This window comes from Alligator sinensis, unplaced genomic scaffold (assembly GCF_000455745.1).
Source record: "Alligator sinensis unplaced genomic scaffold, ASM45574v1 scaffold684_1, whole genome shotgun sequence".
In the NCBI taxonomy this organism is placed as follows: domain Eukaryota; kingdom Metazoa; phylum Chordata; order Crocodylia; family Alligatoridae; genus Alligator; species Alligator sinensis.
The window spans coordinates 612,370-620,227 of record NW_005842681.1 but is presented as its reverse complement, the minus strand read 5'-3'; positions in this window follow the sequence as shown (position 1 = coordinate 620,227).

The window sequence follows — 7,858 nt, the reverse complement described above, 5'->3', positions numbered from 1 at the left end:
CACGAGAGGAAGCTTTGCAACCGCTCAGATTTTGCTGAGCGATCCTCCCACGAGATGTCCGGGTAATTGAAGTCACCCATGACAACCATGGTCCTGGAGCATGCTGCCTCAGCCAGTTCCTGGGCAAACTCCTGATCAAGCTCAGGACTTTGGGTGGGAGGTCTGTAGTAGACTCTCACCATTGTGGCCCCTGTGCCATGTTCCCCACGGATTTTAACCCAGAGGCTGTGCCGTGTTCCCCACGGATTTTAACCCAGAGGGTCTCCAGTCATCCACCCTGGTCGCCAATATCAGCTTGCAGGGACGTGTAGCTTTCCTTAAGATAGAGAGCTACACCCCCACCCCTTTTCTCTACACGATCCCTCCTGTACAGGGTATAGCCATCTATACCCGTGGTCCAGTCATGGGTGGAGTCCCACCAGGTCTGCAGTTATAGTACTGCATCCAATTCTGGGCTACACAATTTAAAAAGGATGTGGAGAAGCTTGAGAGAGTGCAGAGGAGAGCCACACGCATGATCAGAGGGCAAGAGAACAGGCCTTACGATGAAAGGCTGAGAGGTATGGGACTCTTCAGCCTGGAAAAGTGCAGGCTCAGGGGGAACCTGGTGGCTGCCAATAAGTATATAAGGGGTGTACATCAGGATCTGAGGGAATGCCTGTTCACCAGAGTGCCCCATGGGATGAAAAGGTCAAATGGTCACAAACCCCTCAAAGACCATTTCAAGCTGGACATAAGGAAGAACTTCTTTACTGTCCAAGCCCTCAAGGCATGGAACAGACTGACTCCAGAGATGGTGCAGGCACCTACTCCAGACTCCTTTAAGAGTCAGTTGGACATTTATCTTTGTGGCAGGGCACTGTTTGTGCCTGTCTCTTTAAGGTCCTGAAGCTGGCAGCCACCAGGTGCCTGATTAGGGCAGCCATTTTGGGAGCTGAGGCTGCCCATATAAACCCAGTAGTTATGCTGTGAGAGGCCAGGCAACAACACTGCCTGGCCGGAGGGCTGCAGATCTACATCTGGAGGTAAGAGAGGAGCTGTAGGTGATGGTAAGGAGGCTTCTGGTCCTGGGCATGACCTAAAACTGCACCCTGCTGGGAGTGGGTGGCCTGATGGGGCTCTCAGTGGCACAGGAGCCCCCAGGAAATGCCAGGCCAGTTACTACCCTGGTGAAAGGCAGGTTGGGGGACCTTAACCCCTAGCCCCCACCACTGGGTAGGTAAAACCTTTGTTTGTAGGGCCCAGAGGGCAGACCCCTGGAGAGACTGAGGGGCTAGAGACTCGGACTTGATCAAGAAAGTACCCTCGACTGGCCCATACTGGGGCCAGGACCAGGACAGTCAAAAGGGCCAGGGGCCCACTGCAAGGGATGCCCAATAGCTGAGGGCCTGGGGTCCTGACTGGCCTGGAGGTGGGCCAGGGCAATAGCCAAAGGTCCTGGGGGGACCACACCTGAGAGGGTAAAATAGTTTCAGGGAGCTAAATAGCCAAATGAGGGCAAGGTAGGCTGCCTGAATGGAGGGATCTTGGAGGGGTCCTGATAAAAGGATTCTGGAGCCCAGTGTGGGGCCGGTGATGCCAAGAACACCTAGATGCCATCTGTGAGGTTTGGGCTGCAGTGTAGGGGAGGAAAGGAGCCACAGATATCGCCCCCTGGCATTGGGGCAGTAAATGGGCAGCCTCCTGCTTAATTAACAACTTCTAATTAATCAATTAACATCAAGGCGTGGTGGACGAAAACGCAGGCAGTTGGCCCAGGAACAGGTGGGTGGGCCACAGAAATCAGCCCCGAGCAGGCCCCCTGTTACAATCTTGCTGGGATCCTGTGACTCCAGCTGACTTCCTGCCCCTGGGGCAGGGGGCTGGACTCGATCTTCCGAGGTCCCTTCCAAGCCTAATGTCTATGAAATCTATGAAACTGCACACACTTGGAAAAAAAAAAACTTGAATCAAAGAGTTAACCTTATAATGAAAAAATATTCCAGATAAAATTTCTGTTTATGTAATGAGCTGAAACAAAAGTCTCACAAAGTTAAAATTTCTAGCAATGCAAGGAAACAAAATTAACAAAACATCTCTGGAACATCAATCATTCCCTGATAGTTAACAGAGCTTCAACCAATTAGAATTATAAGTCCATGATCCTGTAGGGTTTTTTGTATTGTAATGATGATTCATTTTATACTATATGTTGCTTTTTCTGTAGCCATTGTTTCTTTCTCTGAATACTGTCTAAACATTCTCTGTGCTTCTCAATACAAAATTACTTTAACACATGTCTAAAAATGTTCTAATTTACCTGTCTCTGTGGCTGCACTCATTCTAGCACTTTAAAACAGTTTGCAGCATAGTAGCTTCTATAACACATTATATTGTCCTTCATGTCATGTGAGATGTGACTGTAGAACAAGGCATAATAGTTGCAACATTTTTAGTTGGAGGAAACATAGAATGCTGCAGAGGACATATCCAGTCATTTCAAATGCCAATCTTAGTGAATATTGGCAAGCTCATTTTATCTTTCCTAGAAATTAAAGCCTAATCAATTTTTCAATGGACAATACTGGTCTGATTATCAGAGTGCTGAGCACCTACCTCTTTCATTAAGAATCAGTTGGAGTTGTGGGTGCTGAGCCCATCTGAAAATCAGGCCATAAGTGATTGAATGAAAAGCTATTATATTTATAATCATTTCTGTCCAAATGGAAATAAAAATCAAGAATGAATAGAGAAGTTGATGATAACAGAGGTAGTTGAATAAAGTTGGTAACAATTTTAAATTACATATGCCCAGAATCCAAATTTCTGAGCGCCATCCTTGTATTTTCATACATTTCATAGACATTAGGGCTGGAAGGAACCTCGGATGATCATCGAGTCCAGCCCCCTGCCCCAGGGGCAGGAAGTCAGCAGGGATCATAGGATCCCAGAAAGATAAACATCCAGATGTCTTTTGAAGGCATTCAGAGCAAGTGCTTGAACCACCTCCAGCAGCAGTCTATTCCAAACCTGGGGGGCTTGGACAGTAAAGAAGTTCTTCCTTATGTCCAGCCTGAAATGGTCATGGAGGAGCTTGTGACCGTTTGACCTTGACATCCCATGGGGCACTCTGGTGAACAGGCATTCCCTCAGATCCTTATGTACACCCCTTACATACTTATTGGCAGCCACCAGGTCCACCCTAAGCCTAGGCTTTTCCAGGCTGAAGAGTCCCATAGCTCTCAGCCTCTTGTCATAAATTCTGTTATCCTGACCTCTGATCATGCGCGTGGCTCTCCTCTGCACTCTCTCACGCTTCTCCACATCCTTTTTGAATTGTGGAGCCCTAAACTGGACACAGTACTCCAGCTGCGGCCTCACCAAGGCCGAGTACAAGGGGAGAATGACGTTCCTGGATTTACTTGAGAAGCATCTGTGGATGCAAGCAAGTGTTTTGCTTGCTTTACTAGCAGCAGTATCACAATGCAGGCTCATGTTCATCTTGTGGTCAATCATGACCCCCAAGTCCCTTTCATCCGTAGCGCTAGCCAGTGTAGCACTGTCAAGCCTATAAGGAGGCTGCAAGTTTTTCCTCCCAAGGTGGAGAACCTTGTGTTTTTCAGTGTTAAACACCATGAGGTTCTCATCCGCCCATTTCCTGAGCCTGTCAAGGTCAGCGTGGCTCACCCTCCTTCTTCAGGTGTGGATGCTTTACCTCAGAGTTTGGTGTCATCGGTGAACTTGGACAGTCCACTTCTGATACCAATGTCCACATCATTAATGAAAATGTTGAATAGTGTTGTCCCAAGGACAAAGACCTGGGAGACCCCACTGGTCACAGGGCACCATGACAACTGACTTCCATCAACCACCACCCTCTGGGTCCTACCATGGAGCCAATTCCCCAGCCAGTGGATCATGGTGTGGCCAAGGCTGCAGTTGGCCAGGTTTACTAAGATGTGATCATGGGATACCAGATTTGAAGGCTTTTTTAAAGTCAAGATATACGACATCAATCTCTTCTCCATCTCTTCTCCCTTGTCCAGGTGATAGGTCACCTGGTCATAGAAGGAAATGAGATTGCTCAAGCAAGACCTACCCACAATAAACCCATACTGGCTATCCCTCAGGATGTTGGCATTGGCCAGCCTGTTAAGAATGGCCTCGTAATAATCTTTTCTAAGACCTTCCCCAGGATAGAGGTCAGGCTGATGGGCCTATAGATGCTGGATCCACTTTCTTCCCTTTCTTGAAGATAGGCACCACATTGGCCTTCTTCCAATCATCAGGTACTTCACCAGAGCACCAGGAATTCTAAGATCCATGCCAGTGGCTGAGCTATGATGCTAGCCAACTCCTTGAGTACCCTGGGGTGTACACTGTCAGGGCCAGCTGACTTGAAGGTGTCCAGCCTCTCAAGGTGTTCCTTCATGAGATCAGTATTGATGGAGGGTAAGGAATTGCCCTCTCCCAGGCCTCCCTGTCCCATAGTGGGCAGGAGCATCCCATCGGACTGACGAAAGACCGACACAAAGTACCCATTTATCAAGTTGGCTTTTTCCTGGGTGGTGGTCATCAATTGTCCCATCTGGTTTAGCAGGGGTCCAATGTTGCCCTTGCCTTTCCTCCAGCTCCCCACATATCTAAACAAGGACTTTTTGTTGTCCTTAATACTTGTAGCTAGTTGGAGTTCTGTCACAGTCTTGGCTGTCCTGGTTTACTCCCTGCAGGTCCACACCAGTGCAGAGTATTCCTCCTTGGAGGTGGATCCAGTCCTCCATCCTTTATAGGTCTGTCTCTTTAGATGCAGGAGGTCTGCTAGTTCCCTGCAGAGCCAAGGGGGCTTCTGTGCCCTTTTGCTGCCTTTCCTCTGAGATGGGATAGATTTTGCTTGCGCTTCCAGGATCACTCCTTTGAGGAGCAACCACTCATCCTGAACTCCCCTCCCCTTTGGGTTGTGGCCCTTTAGGGCCTCCCTGATGAGCCTCCTGAGCTTATCAAAGTCAGCTTTCCTGAAGTCAAGGACTTCTCTATTGCTGACTGACTTGCCAGCTTTATGGCAGATGGTGAAGGTGATCAGCTCATGGTCACTGTCACCCAGCTTCCCTTTGATCATTAGGTCACTGATTAGGTCGTCCCCTGTTGCCAGAACCAGGTTGAGCAATGCTTTACCTCTTGTCGGCCCATCGACTTCTTGCATCAGATAGAGCTCATCCACTCATGAGAGAAAGCTTTGCGACCACTTGGATTTGTCCGAGCATTCTTCCCACAAGATGTCTGGGTAGTTGAAGTCTCCTATGACAACCATGCACCGGGAACGTGTGGCCTCAGCCAATTCCCTGGCGAACTCCTGGTCAAGCTCTAGATCCTGGGTTGGAGGTCTGTAGTAGACTCCCACCATTGTGTCCCCTGCACCGTGTTCCCCACAGATTTTAACCCAGAGGGTCTCTAATCATCAACCCTGGGCACCAATGTGGGCTTGCAGGGATGCGTAGCTGTTCTTGACATAGAGAGCTATACCTCTGCCCTTTTGTCCACTCCATCTCTCCTGTACAGGGTATAGCCATCTATACCTGTGGTCCAGTCATAGCTGGAGTCCCACCAGGTCTCTGTTATCCCTATGACATCATAGTTATTTGTGTTTATCAGGAGGACAAGTTCCTCCTGTTTATTCCACAAGCTTCTGGCATTTGTGTACAGGCAGGCAAGTGTCCCTTTGGGGGCCCTTGCCTTGCCAATAGCTAGCTCCAGGGCTGAGGCAGGGGTGGGTTCCATTAAGTGCTTTGGCCTGCTGGCTTTGCAAGTGTTGCTCAGCAGGTCAGCAGTGGCTGTAGTCCCCCCATCCCCTGGTGGGTTTAGTTTAAAGCCCGGTGGAGCAGGTCAGCCAATCTGGCTGAGAAAAGCCTGCTCCCCATTAGAGAGAGGTGGAGGCTGTCCCTTCCCAGCAGCTCACTGCCTCTCTCACCGAAGAGCAGACTGTGGTCACAGAAGCCAAAGCCTTCCCGATGACACAGTCTTTGGTTTACTACCTGGATCCTCCTCAGCTCATAGCCTGAGACTGGGAGAATAGGAGAAAACACCATCTGCACCCCCAGACCCTTTAGCCCTGTTCCCAAATCCGTGTAGTGCTTCATGACCCGGCTGGGAGCGCTCCGAGCTGTGTCATTGGTGCCCACATGAATAAGGAGCATAGGGTAGTGGTCATTGGGCTGGAGGAGCTTAGGGATCTTCTCTGCAATGTCTTGGATATGGGCTACTGGGAAGCAGCAAACTTCTTGGGCTAAAGGATTGGGGCAGCAGATTGCCCCCTCAGTCCCGCTCAGGATGGAGTCTTCCATGGCAAACACTTTGCGTTTTGTCTTGGGGAGAGCGGGGTGGTAACTACAGTAGACCCTGTGTTACCTTTGGGAGCTGGCAACTTAGCAGGCTCTGCTGGGGCTGCAAGAGGTTTGTACCTGTTGCTGAGCTCCAGCGGGGCATAGGCCTTGGTGTGGCGGGCCTTAGGGCCCTTGACCACCTTGGTCCATCCCCTTGACTGAACAGAATGGGAGGTCCCAGAGTCCTCCTTTGTCCTGGAGAGAGGCCGTGGTCTACCTTCTGTCTCCCGGGGGAGAAGGGCCTGGAAGTAGGAGTCGATCTCCTGCTTACAGTCCCTGATGGCATGCAGTCTCTGAACTGCGGCCTGGAGCTCCTCCAGCTGGTGCACCAGAGATCCCAAAAGGGAGCAGACCTCACAAGGGGAGATAGCCATGCTCCCGGACCCCAGAGCCTGAAAAAGTGTCACACAGCCCCCGCAGCCAAGAGCCAGAGGCTTCATCTGCGTGGAGCCTGGAACCATGGACTCTGTCTGGGTGGAGGCCTCTGAGGTGCCAGAGTGGGGGGCCACAGACCCTGAGGGGACCCTCGGGGTGCGGCGTGTGCCCATCCATGGCATGCCACTAGTAGGCCGGCTGCGGCTGGGGCTGCCTACCCTAGGGGGTTCACAGGCAGGGCCTCAGGCCCTCCCGCTCGCCCTCCTGCACAAACTCCACGCTAACTTGCACTCTGGGCCCAGAAGCGTGCCTGTTTGCGTGGCCTGTTTGCGAGGCTCCAGTTGCATGGCTCCTTGGGGGGCTGAGTGAAGTAGGAGCCGGGGGGGGCATGTCCCTCTCCGACTCCACTCAGCCGGCTCCCAGCTGGCTAAGTTGGCTAAGTCCCACCCACCACAGGCCCCTGTTTACCTGTGGGCAGACCGGGCTCATCAGGGGTCCTGGGGGCTATTCTGGGGGTCCCTGGGCTCATGGGGGCACAGCGGGTTTACACCCATGCATTTCGCACCAGAGCTGGGATCAGAATCCTGGTGCTTGCGTGCTGGGCACAGAAGCACACCTGTTTACACGACCTGTTTGTGAGGCTCCAGTCACATGGAGTTAAAAAAAAGAATATTTTAAAAGTTTCAATTCAAGGGAGCTCTCCTGTGTTCCTTGCATGCTCCACTTTTTCAGTAATTCCAATGGGAAATTTCAGGTTTTTTTGAGGACTGTAAAATAACACCCTCAATTGATGATGAAGCGTTCAGACAGGGTGCATCTACGTGTGCAGTTAGCGCAACACAATAAATTCTGGTGTAGTTCATGCCAGAATTTATTGCTCCTGAGCACCAGGTTTACATGTGTTCCTCGAACTGCAGCACATTGAGCCAGGTCAGAGCAGCCCTAGTGAGCAGGGGACCCAGGCGAGTCAGTCTGCCAGCCCAGGGTTGCTCCAACCCAGCTCAACATGGTGCAGAAGTGCTGGCTGGGGCACAAGGGTGCCCTACTATGGGGCTATCTGGCAGGCAGCCCCTGTACTGAAGCACCCTCACGTCTCAGCCAGCCCTGTCATCATCTTTACGTGCATT